The 18,559-nt window shown below is 37.5% G+C and overlaps 1 pseudogene; it reads right to left on the bottom strand.

Moving 5' to 3' along the window:
* Positions 1-2,901: 2,901 nt before the first annotated feature.
* Positions 2,902-3,101, bottom strand: LOC143408932 (ATP synthase F(0) complex subunit j, mitochondrial pseudogene; annotated as a pseudogene).
* Positions 3,102-18,559: the final 15,458 nt, after the last annotated feature.

Raw genomic sequence — 18,559 nt, 5'->3', positions numbered from 1 at the left:
CCTCCTATTTTTAGGTCTGGTTCACTGAGCCAAATAGTGAGACTTGATTCAAGGTGAGGCAATCAGCTTGCCTCTGTGGGTTTTATCTAAGATAAAGACCCAGCCATGTGATGATGGTCTCTGGAACTATGAGCTGAGAAGAAGAGCAGCCACTTTGGGGTTCTGTGCTTCATTTGGCAAGCAGAGGGACCCAAGGCATTGATGCAGAAACCCAGAGAGAAAATATACACAAGTGAGAGGGTGTAGTGGCACCCCCTTCCCCACAGAAAATCTTAACTAAGCTTCTCCAGAAATCTTCACCATAATTGATTTTAGGGCTATCAGCAAAAGAGTCTCTACAAAAGAGTTCAATGTGGGTAAACTTACTATTTTCACGTTTCTCTATTTTACTTGGCCACTGGCCTGGAAGAAATCAGTACTCCAGGTGCTGAACGCCCCTTTACTAGTTTTTCACAAACATTCATCCAGTATAGTAGTTTGTAGAAATGTGTTTGCAAATGCAAAATGTGATTTAAAAAACAAAAAATGAAAACAAGACAGATCCTTTATTTAACAAGGCCTCTGGCCTTGAGCTGGAGCTTCACAGAGATGTCTACATTTCTAAGATAAAAGAAGTTACCAATTGGGCTCCATGGTAACAGCTGGCAGGGGGAGGAAAGAAAGGGAAGAAGAAGCTCTCCCCTTCTCAGGTGTTGTCCTTGAAGGGTTTCCCAGAACAGTGAAAGAAAAAGCTGCTTTTACTGGGTCCCTCCCCTTATATCCTGGGTATAACGTTCTGAAACTACCTGAACTCGAGGTTCAGAAGATTAATTGATTACAGCTGTACTATCTGAACTTGGCTGAAACCAAATAAAAACTGTTTCCTGCTATCTTTGGACCTTGCCTGTCTGTTCCCTATAACAGAGGGAAGAGTCAGAATTTTTTATTTAATTGCTTTCAGATTTAAATTTCTTGTGGTACCTGGCTCTACTTCCTGCCTTTGGTTATATGAGGTAGTATCAAATACTAGCTTACATAAGATAGACTGAATGAGTTGATTTTTGCAACTAAGAGAATATAAAAGAAAAAAAGTATTGTTTCTTTTTTTTTTTTTTAGTAGCGCATTTTTTTTTAATAATCATCAATGTTTTAATACACTGAGCAAAAGGTACAAATCTTCTGACCCTTTTGGCCAAGGCTTGTAAATATTTAAACGGAGTGAACCTTTTATCTAGCTGTGCTGCTTTAAAGGAAATTGAGTTGTATAGGAATGTTTTTTTTTATTAATTTTTATTGTAGGTTGTTCAAAACATTACATAGTTCTTGATATATCATATTTCACACTTTGATTCAAGTGGGATATGAGCTCCCATTTTTACCCCATATACAGATTGCAGAATCACATCAGTTGCACAACCATTGATTTACATATTGCCATTCTGGTGTCTGTTGTATTCTGCTGCCTTTCCTATCCTCTACTATCAAGTATTGTTTCTTAAACCATTGATGCCCATAAATTTTCTGTCCCCCCACCCTAGCCCCACCCCATGGAAGCACTAAAATCATCCTCTAGGGAAAATTTTCTTTCTTTCTTGTTTTTACAAAATTGTGAGCATTCCCCATTTTGATAATTCCAACCCTGCTTAAATACAACTCAGTTTATCAGGGTCCATCCTTTTCTGGCTAAACATTCCCAGAAGAATATACAATCTTGCTGATTTGTCTCATTTTCAGTGCATTGCTACTAACTACAACCTGATGTTTAATCTGCCCTTGGTCCAGGAGCCAGTCATTGACTGTTTCCCTGTTTCTCTCCTTCCACGGTTCCTCCTCCTGCCTCTTCACTCTTTACTGAAACCTTGCTTTCTATTTCGCTTGGATGGCAGAAGACACCAAAAGATCCCTCCTGTCTGCTTCTGCCACCACAGCTACCCAGCTGCTTGATCTCTGCCCTCCTTTTCTGCTTTTCTTATTAGGGTGACTCTTGACACCCCAGGCTAAAATCAACTCCCCCCATCTCCCTGCCCCTCCATATTCCAAATCATCACATCAGCAGTAGGACTCTCTTCTGTAAAATAATGCTTGGCCATTTTATGAGCTTATAAATGCTATTATTTTTGCTATCTTAAGGAGAACACAATTTTTCAGACTCCTTATCTCCCTGTAGTTACTGGATTATTTATCTGGTCCTGTGAAAAGTAACTCTTCTCAATATTATTCCTACTTGATATCTGTAATTTGCTTGTTTATGAATCAGGCATTCATTCTCACAGCTTTTACCAAACAGCATTTGTCAAATTGCTATTGACTTCCACGTAGCTAAAACTGTGATGGATCATAGTTTTCATCTTACTTTAGCTGTTGGCAGCATTTGAAAGAAGCCATCACTCTTCCCTTAAATACTTTCTTTACCCTAGGACACTAAACTCTTGGGTCTGTTTGTATTTTATTAGCCCCTCCTCTTTGGCTGCTTTGCTGGTCCCATTATATACAACTATCCTATAGGCACTGGCATTCTCCAGACTATGTCTCAAATCTCTCTTATTCAATTTCTACTAGTACAGTGGTTTTGAAGTATTATGTACAGGTTAAGAAATCACAAATTCACTTCTTAATCCCAGACCTTTTCTAAATTCCAAGTGTCCTTCCCCAACCTCCTATCAAAATTTCATGATGGATGTTGGAGAGATGTCGTAAGTCCCCAAGTGTTCAATGACCCTAGGATTTAAACCTTAGAATAACAACTCCTCTTCCTCTTCCTCCTCCTCCTCCTTCTTTGGTGCATCTCACAGATCATTTATTCATGCCACATAGTAAGTGGTACTTATATAAGGTTATGGCGATGTTCTGTGTTCCCATTTAACAAAGCCTGCTTAGATTTACAGGCACACCAACGATTCTTTACTCAAGCTAGCTGGCTAAGTACTCAAGCAAGCTGGCTAATGATGACCATGAGCAGGTGCAGGACTTGAACCTTTCCAAGCTTTACTTCTTTTATCAGCACTCCTGATTTTATAAGCAATGAAGCTCATCAATCCCATTTCTACCCAAATCTCTTGGTAAACTTGAGTATAGTAGGGCTTCAAGGGGACCCAGTAGTTTTTAATAATGGTTTGAAACATCTCATCAGAACCAGTAGCTCAGGCTGCACTAGACAGCGAAGCTGATCCGCAAAGGTCACTGAGTGCACAGTAAACCTTAGAACTTCTTATTTGAACTTTATTGAAATATAATTCACAAAACCACAATTCAGTTATTTGAAGAGTACAATTCAATGGCTTTGAGTATATTTACAGAGTTGGGCAACTATTACCATAATCAAATTTAGAACATTCCAAGGGACAACCTTCACCTTACCATCCTCACCCTCAGGTGGCACAACATTAACATATGTTCTAAACTGGGTCCTAAAGGTCCCCAAAGGATTGAGCCACAGTGGCCCTCATTAATGAACTGTTGAATTGATCTTCCTACTCTTCCTTCTGAACTTCTTACAGATGCCTCTAGGGTCATTTTGAAACAAGAACAAAGGAAAGGCATTTAGTGTAGATTAGTGATCCAGTGGGATGTGGAAGATGAAAGCTGACTTGGGTCTGGGAAGATAGAGACTGCCTCTGGGGTATTGAAATGCTAATATCTCCAGAGCCCTTTACCCCTCCCCACTCCTTACCAAGGTTACCTGCCAATCAGGAAGTGTTCCTTCCCAAAGGCTGTTAATGAAGCATAGCCCTTCCCCTGCTCATTTACTCCTCACCTTTAGGCTTATCCTCTAGCTACTGGTCACACATGCAGGATGGGGAAAGGAAAGAAGCAAAATAATGGGAGAAGAGGACAGGAGAACAAATAAAAACTAAAATGTATAAAAGGGACAGGACATCCCTGTCTCACAGATACCAGCTTTAGGTCCCCTTCTTCTTCCAGGGAAAAGTCTGTTTCTATCTTTAAAAAAAACTTGCTTTGTACTATTGCCTCAGTGTTTCTCGGGTATTCAATCTTCACATCTGGGGAAATGGAATTTGTTGACACTAGTAACAGTTTCACAAATGAACTGTTTAGTTCTATGTCTGTTCCTTGGAGGAGTTTCTAAGAGAAAAATCTTTGCTTATATTCTTATTTCTCTTTTTTTTTCTTTTAAAATATATTTTTGTCTTAACATATAGTAATTGTACACACTTATGGAGTTCAGGGCTACATTTCAATGCATGCATACAATTTGTACAATGATAAGATCAGGTAATTGGCATACCTATTGCCACAGCCAGGTAGCATTTCTTCAAATTGGCATTCAAAATCTTTTTTACAAGCTATTTGGAAGCATTCAGTAAATTGTCAACCATAGTCATCCTCCAGTGCTATAGAATATTAAAACCTGTTCCTCTTCTCCAGTTGTGCCTCTGTGCCAAATAATCACCCTCTCTCCATCTCTCCTGTATTTTAATTTCTTAAGGTTATATTCCTTATCAGGGAAATATTAGGTCAAAGAGTGGAATTTTTTAAAGTGACTTTGAGCACTACATGTCAAAACCTCTGTCAATATAGGGAATCCTACTTTGTGTGTCTGAGTGGGAGGTAAGACTTGATTTTCTTCTGAAGAGTCTGCAAAAACTTTGTTAGCCTCTTTTAAAACCAGAGCATGGGCATGTGACCCAAGTTCGGCTAAGCAGAAAGATCTGTCCCAGATTAAAAATTTGGAGGAAGTGGAGATGTGTTATGGTTTAGCTATGAAGTACCCTTCCACCAAAAGTTCATATAGCAGACAATGGGTTGATCCACAGATATGGGCAGTAATTGTAGGCTTGTGGGGTGTGACTGGAGGAAGTAGGTCACTGAGGCTGTAAACTATGGGGTTTTTATTTTGTCCCTGGTGAGTGGAGCTTGCTCTCTCTGATTCCTGGTTGTCATATTTTGAGCTGTTTTTGTTTGCCCTTCCACCATGATATTTGCTTCACCTTAGGCCCAAAGCTGACTGAACTTCTGAAGCTGGTAATAAAAATGAAACTTTTCTTCCTATAATTTGCTCTTGTCAGGTCTTTGGATCACAGTAACATAAAAGCTGACTAAAACAAGATGTAAAGAAGACAGAACAGGACCAAGACTTTCCCCTGTTGGTATTGGAGACCTCATGGGTGGTGGTGCCAGCAGCAGTTACTTACATTCAGTGACCGCAGGGTGGGCCACAAAACCTGCTGTGGTCGAGAGCTGCGCTGCCCAGTAGAAATGTAATGTGAACCACATACGCCACTTTCTAATAGCCTAGTAAAAAAATAGAAACAGATAAAAATAATTTAAAGAGCACATTTTATTTAATCCAAACATCCAAAATATGGTATTTAGTAATCTGAAGCAAAATGGATAGAATTGGAGGACATTATATTCAGTGACATAAACAGACACAAGGACAAGTACTGAATGTTCTTTCTCATTTTTGGAAACTAGAACAGTCAACCTGAAAGGATCATAATTACTAGGGATTACTGTGTGTGTGTGTGTGTATGTGCGTGTGTACGGAAGCAGGATGGGAAAATAGTAGTTGGGTATGATCAATGCATGATGTAAACCTATATGAAGGTATCATACTGAATTTCATTCATATGTACAATTAATATATGTTAATAAGTGAATAAAATACTCACTTTCCTTCTCTTCCCACTGTGGGTGCAGTACACTACTTTGCTGTTCAGTTTTTGATATGAGCTATCCCTCCAAAGCTACCGTGTTAATGCAGGAATGTTTGGAGGCAAAATTATTGGATTGTGAGAGCTATAATCTAATCAGTCCATCTTTGTTTGAATGGACTAAATGGGTGGTAACTATAGGCTGTTGGGAAAACATATAACGGCAGCAGCACCCCAGAGAAAAACCCCAACATGGCACCTAACGACCCTCTTTCTCCTCTTTTTTTCTTTCACTGGCGCGAAACGTACCACTGGCGCCAATGTTCAAATCCTGCGGGTGGGAAGCCTTAACCCCAATAAGAATTAACTTCTTGGGTTCCGGAACTGACATATGGAAGAGCTTGCCAATAAATGGGCGACCCGTTATCTACCTCAGCCCTGCTACCCCTCCTTAGATCTATATAAACACACAGCCTTTTGTAATAAAGTGGAACCTCTCCAGTGATCTGTGTCGTGTGGAGTCTCCCATTCGTAGTGCGGTGCGGCGTCTTACATAGGCCAGTAGGATATGCCGTCCATCATGTGATGTAGCTAACAGGCTCCTCACCAGAGTGAAGCAGATGTTGGCACCATGTTTTTGAACCTTCAAAACTGTGAGTTAAATAAACTCTCTTTTCTTTATAAATTACGTGACCTCAGGTATTTTGTTATAGCAACGGAAAATGTCAAACTAACTGAATCAGAGATAAAAATGCTGGTAAGTGACAGGTCTCTGACAACCTATGGTATGTACACAGTATATTAAATTATTTACCCTGGAATGTAGCATTAGTTTTAGTATTTCAACCAGAATTTATTGATCATTTGTGAAGAACTAAACTGGAAATACTTTTTTCTAAATTATTATTTATTTGTGGATATAATTATATGTAATATGTACTGCTAATTGAAGTAAGGTTTTGGGGACCAGTTAGCTCTGTTCAGGGCTAATAGGAAAAATTACGCAAGACCTGGACCTGTAGTCTATAACATTGCTGTTAAAGTTTCCACACAGTTTAAAGAAATAGATTTATCATTAAACATTATACAATTTTCTATATAATATATGGAATAAAAATCTTTTTTTTTTAACTCTGAAAAAGAAAAAAATCACATTATTTTTTGTAGCTCAGTGGGTTAAGAGAACTGACACACACATGCACACACACACAAACATTGAGACTGCATATTGCTAAAATTAGGGATTAGTTGAATTTTCAGCTTTTCCATGTTTCAGATGTAAGGTTTGAGTGTTGATCCAGAAGTAGGATGCTGCGAATGGAAATATTGTTATATGTGAGGACCTTAAACTCCCCAGTGAGCTTTATTGGCAAGTAAAGGTGCTGTTCTCTGACGATGCTCTTCCTCTTTAGCATGAAGACTCTTTAAAAGTCCTTTAACAAGCCCAACTAAGTGTCTTACCTGGCCGGGGGCAGCCACTTTGTCATCTGTCCCATCCTCAACCTGTTGTCTCCAGCTTCACTATTGTCAGATCCCTATGTATTCTGGGACCCAATTTAAAAATAAATATGTGTTATGAAAGAATACTCATAAAAATTTGCAAAACTATTTCCATCAGAATTGTTTTTGTATGCTAGTGGGTGGGTATGTGGATATGTCTGTGTGTTTGTGCATTGCAAGTAGGCCAACAGGGAAGTGATAATTTTAGATCAGGCTGACTTAGTTCCATGGGGACAGCTCACTCAGATTCTGGATTCAATGTGCCTCTTTAATCTGGGAGTGATTCTAATTGTTTGTTTGCTTGGTTGACTTGTCTAAGAAACAAAGCCTCACATTGTGTTGAATCTGAAACAACAAGTGGCATTATTATTCGAAAACCCAGCAGATGTTGGTAAAGAAGAACAAATTGAACTGCCTTCTCCTTGCTTGAAAGTTTATATATATATGAAGGATGTGGGGCAAAGAAAGAGAAAATAAGTTGGGAGTGCTCAAAATGTAGGTTAACAAAATAGACCCATAATTCATGAAGTAATACTATTTTTTGACCCACTGAGATACTCATACAAAATTTAAATTTTGGCAGGATTTTGAAACAGAATAGTTTACTCAATACTTCAAATATTTATTAAACATTTAAAAGGTTCAGACCCAGTATTATGGGTATTATAGATATAGCAGTAAACTAGGCTGGATGAATATTCCTTCATGTAACTTATTATTTTTTTTAAAGAGAGAGAGGGAGAGAGAGAGAGAGAGAGAGAGAGAGAGAGAATTTTTAAAATATTTATTTTTCAGTTTTCGGTGGACACAACATCTTTATTTTATTTTATGTGGTGCTGAGGATCGAACCCAGCACCCTGAGCATGCCAGGCAAGTGCGTTACCGCTTGAGCCACATCCCCAGCCCCATAACTTATTTTTTAATGAGTAAAGTCAGCAAGTGAACAAATGAACGAACATGTATATTATGTCAGAGGGAACTTGAATAAAAGGAGAAAAACAAATCTGGATAGATCAGGATGCCAGGATGAGAAGGGTGGAATTTTAAAAAGAATTGTCGGAGACAGTGTCACTGAGAATGTTACCTTTGAGCAATACCCTGAAGGAGGTGTTGAAGCAGCCTTGTGCATCTCTAAGCAAGAGTCACCTAGACAGAAAGAACAGCCGAAGCAAAGATTTTGGATGTGACTGGCTTGTGTCACCCCAGTATGACACAAATAGGAGATGGGTCAGAGGTATAAAGCAGAGTGAGATCAAATGATTTGTTTTCCTAAAAGATGAAGGATAGAGGATGATATCAGACATAGTGAAGAATTAGAAACCAACGTTGAAGTTAGATGTGGCCAGAAGTCCTTCATTAGTGAGTGGAACTGGTTTATCCAGGATTAGGTCCAGGCCAGCATGAAGGCAGAAATAAGTTCCATAAGTCATTTCTTTGGCCCTCACCTTGCCTCCTTGCTGCCTTGCACTTCACTTTCCTGAGGGAATTCCTTCAGCTCTGTTGACTGAAGAGGAAAACATTTGATTGAAAATGGTGTAAAAGTGGTGAATGTTTCTGCATGTGTTTGTACCATCCAGAAGCAGATTGCTAAGGTATTATTTCCTCCCTCAAAAGTGGTCTTACAGGATTGAGAAGAAAGGAAATCCTCCCTGTGAACAGAAATCCAAACAATTTATCTTATTGTTCACTTTGTCTGTTAGTAGAGAGCCTGAGGCAAGTGTCCATAGTGATGGACGGTCAGTCTGATGGTACAATCAGATAGTCAGGAACCTAAAAGAAACAGAATTGTAAGATTAATCACGAAGTATTTCGGGGAAGATAAATATGGATGACCTTCTTTGAATGTAGTTTCAAAGTGTGACTAAACATCGTATGTGAATGACCAACACAAGGTCACAGTGGATGAAACCTGTAATTAATATTAGGTGAACAAGATGACTCACTCTCTTTATGTCAGTTTACTTCTTTCCCAAGCCTCTTTAGTCCTGATCAAAGTGGATATGGTGATAGACATTAAAACATGGACTATTCTAGAAAATTTGACCTTCTTGCAGTTGCAGCAATAGCTATTAACCTTGAGCCTGTACAGTAAGTAGTACAGTAGTACAGCCAGCTAGACTCCTTCCATTCAGGAAGGGGTGTATGATACTTTAAATTTGAATTTTCCTTCCTTCCTAGTTTTCTTCTTTCAATATCATCACCCATGGAATATTTTATAGTTTATTTTGATATTCTACCAAATCCTTCAAACCAAGAGAGTTTATTTTACAGAGAAAGAAATGAGGTAAAGGCTGATTGATAAGACTAAGGATTCCCAGAAATAGCTGTGTTCTAATGGAGCTCACTTACAACATGGCTGAGATAACACCTTGAGAGTAGAAGACTGACTTATAATAACCTTTTAGCCAAGATCAGTATAAAGTATTATATCTTCCACAGGTTGAAAATGTGGACTTAAAAACAAAAGTTTGAAAGTGAAAGTGGAACATATCCTGTTGTACATAATAGTCAATTTGCAAATATTTCACTTTCTCTTTCCACTCTCTGAACATAATTTGTTTGAAGATCTTAGTATTGAGGAATTGAATCTTTTTTTTCTACCTGGAATTTATATTTGATCAAATCTGAAGCATAGACTCTATCTTAGCTATTTAGAATTCTTCATACCCCTGAGTAAATGGGCAAAAGGAAATTATGGTCACTGATTGATTAAGACTACCAAAGGTGTCACTACACATTGGGTCCAGAGATAAGAATGAATAGAATTAAACCTATGTTCTGGATTTTCTTCTGGTAATACCACACTCAGTATTAATTTCATAAATGACGAAAGCAATGCTTATAAGCAGAATAATCAATGGCTGACTCAGAAGCATTAGGACTGAAAGTTTGAGTCATTCACTGCTTGAACAACCAGGACTGTCTGGAGTACTGATTGAAAGCATCTAAGAGCATGCAGGGTGTGTCATGGAGAAGTCAGCCATGAGTGTTTTCCTTTCTCATGCCAAAGCTTCAGTATTGATCAAGGACTCCCCCTTTTTTTGGTGGGAGGTCCTAACCTTGCACAGATGCATGAGACTATCGCAAGCTCTGTTTATTCCGGAGCCTCCAATAAGAATTTACAAATGCCCTCCCTAAGAGGAAGAGTAGCTCTGTCAGGTTTACCTCTTTGCACTTTCCTCCTCTCTTTCTGGTCCATCAAGTACAGGTTTGGTAGCTTTGTGACATATTAAGATTTTTTAAAAAATTCGATTTTTCCAGTTTTCTGAGACAATTGGTCTGAAACCACCTGTCAACAACTCATAGAACTACATGAGTAGTTCTTTTCTTCATAGCATTTGCCTCAATTAACTAACTTCTGTGATTATTTTCTGAATACTTGTCTTCCTCAGGTAAATGTAATCAGATACCATACCTGTCTTTGCCTCCTAGAGGATCTGCTACCTAGTTCAAGGCACATGGTAGATGCCTAATATTTACTGAGAAAAGGGATGAATGAAGCTTAGGCAAATTGCTAATTATTAAATAGGAACAAACACCTGACATATACCACACATCATGGGCAAGTTCTGGCAGGCGGAGACTAAAGCTCTCTGATCTCATCATATCCTATAATTTATCCTTCAAAATAAAATAAGACAAAATGTTTCACCCTCCAGATCAAGGCTTTTGTCTTACATGGATTTTTAAATGGCTCAATGTCTCAGTCAATAATGAGCCACATATATAATGGTGGTTCTATAAAATTATAATGGAGCTGAAAAATTCTATCACCTTCACACATTGTCACAACATTGTACCACAATGTACTACTTATGTGTTTGTGGTACTGTTGACATAAACAAACCTGTAGTGTCAGTCATGTAAGAGTATAGCAATACAATTATGTATAGTACAATAGATAATAATAACTATGTAACTGTTTTCCTCTTTATCAATAGAGTATATATATATATATATATATATATATATAGTGATTAAAAATTAAAGTTTACTGCTAAACTACAAATAAAAAATGAAGTTTTGGGCTGGGGATGTGGCTCAAGTGGTAGCGCGCTCGCCTGGCATGTGTGCGGCCCAGGTTCGATCCTGAGCACCACATACAAACAAAGATGTTGTGTCTGCCGAAAACTAAAAAATAAATATTAAAATTCTCTCTTTCTCTCCCTCTTTTAAAAAAAATGAAGTTTATAAAAAAATAAAATTTGCTACTATGTTGTGCTGGCAGTAGCCTCATATATCTTACATTTATTGTGTCTATTGATTGTATCAAGAGACTGGCTACATTGAGGGATGAACCTATACCATTTGGGTTTGTGTAAGTTGGCATTCACATGATGAAATCACCTAATAACACATTCCTCAGAACCTTAGCTTGTAACCCTAAGCTTCCTGTTATATTCTCATTGCATACATACAGATACATGTAGTTCAGAGTATATATAGAAGATTTATTGATGCTTTCTTGGTTATTTATAAATCCTTATAAAAACTCTAATAATTTGTCTTGGGTTTTTAATTAGACATTATGATGCCTTTACATTAGCTAATAGCTGCAAATAAGAGTACTAGAAAAGTTACTCAAATAATTGGCTCACAAACTCCAATGTAGCAACAAATTATAAATACTGAATTAAAACTAGAAAAACAAAGTAATTCACTACTTTTTCATATTAAAAGTCATTTCGACTTCAGTTCCCTGGTGAAGTAGAGCAATATATTTAGAAATAGAAGTGTGTTCCATACTAGATAATCCTGCTTAAGTATTATTTCATGATTAATTTTAATTTTCAGTTGTATTATTTAAGGAGAAACTTTTATTTCAGAGCTAACAGCTAATGTTTGCATTCAGCTGCAGGTAAGGAAGACCAGCCAGGCTAAACAAAGTAGGGGTCATATTCTTTCATGTAATAAAAGGCTAAAGAATGCTATCATGGGCTCTATAAAAGCTCCATGGTTATTAAGAAACCAGACTTTTATCTTTCTTTAGAGCATGGCTTTGCATCTTCAAGGGCACATGATGTCTCCTAGAATTCCTGTCATTTGAATATATTTTATGCAGGAGGAAGGGAGGAACAAATGACAAAAGAACATTTCCCCCCAGCTGAGTCAGCTTCCTTTAAAGTGGTTTCAGAAAGCTAGCAGTGAGTTCTTACATCTTACTGATCTATCATGGAAAAGGAGAGTGAGAAAATGAAGTTACTGAGTGAGGGGCATTGTTAGCTATACAAAAATTGAAATTCTGTTAATAAGAAAAAAAGGCTAGGGGCTGGGGTAGTGGCTCAGTGGTAGAGCGCTTTCCTAGCTTATGTGAGGCACTGGGTTCGATCCCTAGCACCACATAAAAATAAAAACAAGTAAAATAAAGGGATTGTGTACATCTACAACTAAAAACAATATAAAAAAAGAAAAATTAAAAAAAGGCTACAACAGATACTGGGTTGTGTCACATATTCAAAGTGACCTCAAAAATTTCAGTGCAATAGCTTTTCTTGAAATTTATTCTGATTAATTATACACGACAGTAAACTGCATTTTGACACCTTGTACACAAATGGAGCACAACTTCAAATTACTTTGGCTGCCCATGGTGCCGAGTCACACTAGTAGTGTAATCATACATGTATATAAGGTAATAGGTTCTGTCTCATTCTACCCTCCTTCCCGTCCCCACACTCCCCCCATTCCTTTCTGCACAATACGAAGTTCCTTTATTCTTCCCTACCGCCACCCCTACTATGGATCAGCACCCACTTATCAGATGAAACTTTTGGCCTTTTTTGGGGGGAGGGGGGATTGGCTTATTTCACTTAGCATGATATTCTCTAGTTAGGACCTGACTTCCTTAACAAGACTCCTAAAGCACAAGAAGCAAAATCAAGAATCAATAAGAGGGATACATTCAAACTAAAAAGCTTCTTCTTAGCAAAGGAAACAATCAATAATGTGAAGAGAGAGCCTACAGAATGCAATAGCTATTTTTGATACTCATATGTACTAGTCTATTCACAACATCCTGGGCACAGAGACAAATATGTCATCGGGTCAGCTGTCAAGGAACGGATTGTTTAGTGGAGGAGACATACTATAGGCAGTTCATCTCAGTGCATGTAGTGATATTGAGATGTTTGCTGAGTTGTGGGAAAGCAGAAATGAATTCAATTTGACCTAAGGGGTCTGGGCTTCCTGGAGGACATATTCCCAGAATTGAATCTTGAGGGATGAGTTAAGAGCTGGGTTGCATTCTGCACTGGGGAACATCACAAAGAAAGTGAGGAACGAGGGAAACATCATTGTTTAATAGAAAATACAATGGTTGGAGATTATTAGAAGGTAAAATAGAAGGTAGAAGTGAAGAAGTAAATAAAGAGTGAGTTTAAAGAAGGCCAAGTGAAATGGATGGCACTAGAGCAGATTATGCTAAGTGAAGCTTGCCAATCCCTAAAAAACAAATGCCAGGGCTGGGGATGTGGCTCAAGCGGTAGTGCGCTCGCCTGGCATGCGTGCGGCCTGGGTTCCATCCTCAGCACCATGTACAAAGATGTTGTGTCTGCCGAAAACTAAAAATTAAATAATAAGATTCTCTCTCTCTCTCTCTTTAAAAAAAAAATGCCAAATGTCATCTTTGATATAAGGAGAGCAACTAAGAACAGAGCAGGGAGGAAGAGCATGAGAAGAAGATCATCATTAAACAGGGACGAGAGCAGGGAGGGAAAGGGAGAGAGAAGGAAAATTGTGTGGTAAAGCAAGGAGACCCTCATTGTTATACAAAATTACATAAAAAGGAAGTGAGGGGAAAAGGGAAAAAAACAAGAGAGAGAAATGAATTACAGTAGATGGGGTAGAGAGAGAAGATGGGAGGGGAGGGGAGAGAAGGGGAGGGGGGATAGTAGAGGATAGGAAAGGCAGCAGAATACATCATACACTAGTATGGCAGTATGTAAAAAAGTGGATGTGTAACCAATGTGAATCTGCAATATGTATACGGGGTAAAAATGGGAGTTCATAATCCGCATGAATCAAATATATGAAATATGATATGTCAAGAGCTTTGTAATGTTTTGAACAACTAATAATAAAAAAAAAATAAAAAAGAAGGCCCAGTGTGCTGAGTAACAATTCTATGAAGAGCCTTGGAAGAAGTTTAAATATGAAAATTTTATAGCCAAATTCAATTTTAGGTGTCATTCTGACTTATAAGTGGTGGAATTCCAAAGGAGGGCCATTGGAGTGCTATGTCAGTAGTCAAGTAAGAAAGAATGGAATCTTGATTTGGCAGTAGTAGTAGGGATGAAGAGAGGGGTTAAGAACCATGTAGGAGGAATAATTAGTGAATGAAAATATGTGGGTGGAAAGAGAAAAAAAATTTAGAATGACTTCAAGATTTCTGCTTTAAGAAACTAGGTAATTTATATCACTGTTAATTGAAATAATAAATGTAAAAGGAGGAGGAGGGGATGAAGGAGTGGGAAAAAGATGAAATCAGTTGAACATGTTGAGTTTGAACTATCTGTAATGTTCAGTCGGAAACACTTAGTAGGTGATTAGTATAAAAAGTGTGTGATCAAGTTGTATATTGTTATGGTTCTATGCAAGAATAAGAACAATAGGATATAATGGATATGTAGACAGACATGGCATGATTTAGATATAGATATGGCATGTATATATATATGTACATACATAGAGGCTTTTTAAAATGGGAATTGACTTAAGCAATTAGAGGTCAAGGAGTTCCATCACCTACTCTCTGAAAACTGGAGAAACAGTAAAGCTGATTCTGTAATTTGGGTTGCATCCAAAGGCCTGAGAACTTAGGGAACCTATGGTATAAATTCTGGTCTGAGTTTGAAAAAGGCCATGAAGGATGGCAGTTATGAAAGGTCAGCCTGAGTCCTAATGCCTGAAAACCTGGAGCAGTGCTGTCCAAGGGCAAAAGAAAAAGACTATCTCAGATCTGAGAGAGCAAATTCACCATTCATTTCCCTTTCTATTCTCTCCAGGTTCTGTACAGTTAGGCTGTTGTACACTCACATTGGTAGGCATGGATCTTCTTTGCTAAGTTTTGCTGATTTAAATCTTAATCTCTTTTAGAAATCTCCTCATAGACACATCCAGAAATAATGTCTAATAGCAAGAAATCTGGGCATTCCTTGGCCCAGTTGAGTTGACACATAGAATTAACCACAACCAGTCCACCCTTTGCCAATTTAGCACTGAACTACATCTCCTAAGAGCATATTAGTCTCCAAATATAGATAATGACAAGGTTATAATAAGGCAATGTGGTAGTGACATAAATATATACATAGACCAGTGGGACAATATAACTCAGCAATAGCCTCATACATATAAGGTCATGTGACATGACAAAAGTGCCACACTAAAACACAATCTCTGCAAAATATGTGTCTTAGCCTATTTTCTGATGCTATAGTAGAATACCACATACTGGATAATTTATAAAGAGAAGATAGTTAATTGGTTCCTGATTCTTTTTTTTTTTATTTTTTTTTATTCAAAACATTACAAAGATTTCAGAGTCTCAGAAGTACAAGATTGAGTGGTTGCATTTGTTGATGACCTTCTTGATACCCTTGTATGATGGTGAAAGGCATCAATTGATGAGGGAGAAGAAAGAGAGAGAGAGAGAGAGAGAGAGAGAGAGAGAGAGAGAAGAAAGAGAGAGAAAGAAGAAGAAGAGGAGGAGGAGGAGGAGGAGGAGGAGGAGGAGGAGGAGGAGGAATCAAAGAGGGTCAGACTTACTTTTATAATAAGCTCACTCTCAACATAACTAACATACTCTTATGATAAGGACCTTAATCCATTCATAATAGCTCTGCCTCATGCCCTAATCATTTTCTAAAGGTCCCACTCTTACTATTGTCTCAGTAGAAATTAAATTTCAACCTGAGTTTTGGAGAGGGCAACATTCAAATCATATAGAAAATATTCTAGGTAAACCATTTAGCCATGTGTAAAAAAAAAAGAATCTTTTTTTTTTTTTTAAAGAGAGAGTGAGAGAGAGACAGAGAGGGAGAGAGAGAATTTTAATATTTATTTATTTTTTTAGTTCTCGGTGGACACAACATCTTTGTTTGTATGTGGTGCTGAGCATCGAACCCGGGCTGCACGCATGCCAGGCGAGCGCGCTACCGCTTGAGCCACATCCCCAGCCCAAAAAAATGAATCTTAATTACCACTGTAGATGATATTCATCAATCAACTCTAGGTAGATTATATCTAAGTGTAAAAGGTATATGTGTATATGAAAAGACAACACATGAGAATACTTAGTGGCATTATGGCAGATAAAATTCTTTAAGAAACTATAAAAAACACTGTCCATTAAGAGAAAGATTGATAATCTGAACTTCTTAAACATTAAGAATTTCAAACCTCAAAAAACTTTGTTAAGAACTAGAAATACCAACTCAGAGAGTATAGGAAAGGAGATAATTGCAATATATATTTCTGATAAAGTGCTACTAGAAATATAAAAGATGACAGAGTACTAATGAATAACAACAAATGACTTTAGCAAATACTTCACATTCAAATGGAAAAATGCACTTGTAAAGGTACCTTAGTTACTGTAAAATGCAATTTGGAATACAATGAGATACCAATAGATACTTATGGGGACACCTATAATTAAAAAGTCTTAGCATATTAAGTGTTGGTGAGGATACGGAGCTATGAGAAATTCCTATTTTTATTAGTAGGTACAACCTACTAATTAAGTGGTTGGTACAACCACTTAAAAATTATTTTTTGGCAATATCCACTTTTATTTACTTATTTATTTTTTTGGTGCTGAGGATTGAACCCAGGGAAGTTTACTACTCCACTATATCCCCTGTCTTTTTTCAAATTTTGAGATAGGGGCTTGCTAAGTTGCTGAGGCTGGCCTTGATCTTGTAGCCTTCTGTCTCAACTTCCTCAGTCACTGGGAATATAGGCATATACTACCATGCCCTGTTTGGCAATATCTACTTTACTGGCAAACATAACCCTATCAAGTAGAGTACTTAGGCATAAAACTAATAAAATACATACATGTTTGCACCAAAAGGAATGTATGAGTACTCATAGCATCTTTGTTCATGCTCACCATGTACTTGAAACAACCAAAATTTCCATCAGCAGTAGAATTAATAGATAAATTTTATATAATGTAGACTCACAAAGTAATGAGAACAAATAAGCTATTGCCATGTGCAACACTGTGGGGTGAATCTCACATATATTATTTTGAGCTAAAGAAGACTGAACCAAAGAATCACATGATATGATTCCATTTATCTAAAGTTCAAAAACTAACATGTTAATGGGTAGTAATGAGAGTTAGGATGATAGTTTTCTTTGGGCATAGATGAGATACTGGTCATGTCCTACTTTCTGTCTGTGGCTGTGACAAGGGTATGGGTATACTTGGTGAAAACTCATCAAACTGTACATTCTGATTTGTGTGCTCTTTTAAAATGAGTTATACATAAATAAAACACTTATTTAAAAGATGAGTAGAGTTTCAAGAGGGAATGAATGCTTAATTATTTTGGCAGTACTTGCATATTAAAATTTGGAGAGCAATACAACCGAGGATCTTTTTTTTCTTTACCATATTTTTCCCCTCAATATTCCAATCTTCATCATTTCAGGTGGTGGCTTTCATTATCTAAGGGAATAACACAATTCACCCTAGAAAAGAAGACAAGAGTTATCTGAAACTCATAGCAGTGATAAGATCTTAAAAGCTCAAGTTTTCTATGAAAAACCTAGCTCTTGAGCCAGAAAAGTGTTCATGAATATCCCCAAAGTAGGATTTTTTCTTGCCCCTAAATAGCACAATGGGGTGAGAATAAATTCAAATCCATTTTTCTTCTGACATTCAGAGAGGAGATTTTTAAATGTTTCTCTTTTTTAAAAAATTTAAATACAGTTGGCCCTTTGTATGTGTGAATTCTGAATCCAAGGAGTCAACCATGCATGGATTGAAAATGTTTAAAAAAAAATTGCATCTGTACTGGATATGTACAAACTTTTTTTTTTCTTGTCATTATTACCAAAACAATATACCATAATGACTATTTACATTGTTTAGGTATTTTAAGTAATTTAGAGTTGATTTGAAGTATGCAGGAGGATACTTCATAGGTTGTATGCAGGTACTGTACTATTTTATAAAAGGGACTTGAGCATCTGCTGGTTTTGCTATTTGCAGGGGATCCTGGAACCAATTCTCTGTGGGTGCTGAAGGATGACTGTATTCTTGGCAGGTGAGTGGAACTTCAGAATTGTGACAAGGAAGTAAGAGAGAAAGCAGCTGGTGTGGGTTTCCAAGGAGTGGGACACCATTCTTAAGATCTAGATCTCCATGGGTATAGAGTTGGGGGAATTATAGGAATGTCTGACCCATTGGTTGCAACTGAGTCCATACCTTGCATTCTTGGGAGTAAAGTGGA

Source organism: Callospermophilus lateralis, chromosome 10 (genome assembly GCF_048772815.1).
Source record: "Callospermophilus lateralis isolate mCalLat2 chromosome 10, mCalLat2.hap1, whole genome shotgun sequence".
Taxonomy (NCBI): domain Eukaryota; kingdom Metazoa; phylum Chordata; class Mammalia; order Rodentia; family Sciuridae; genus Callospermophilus; species Callospermophilus lateralis.
Note: the sequence above shows the minus strand (reverse complement) of the source record. Positions and strands in the feature narration are given on the sequence as shown.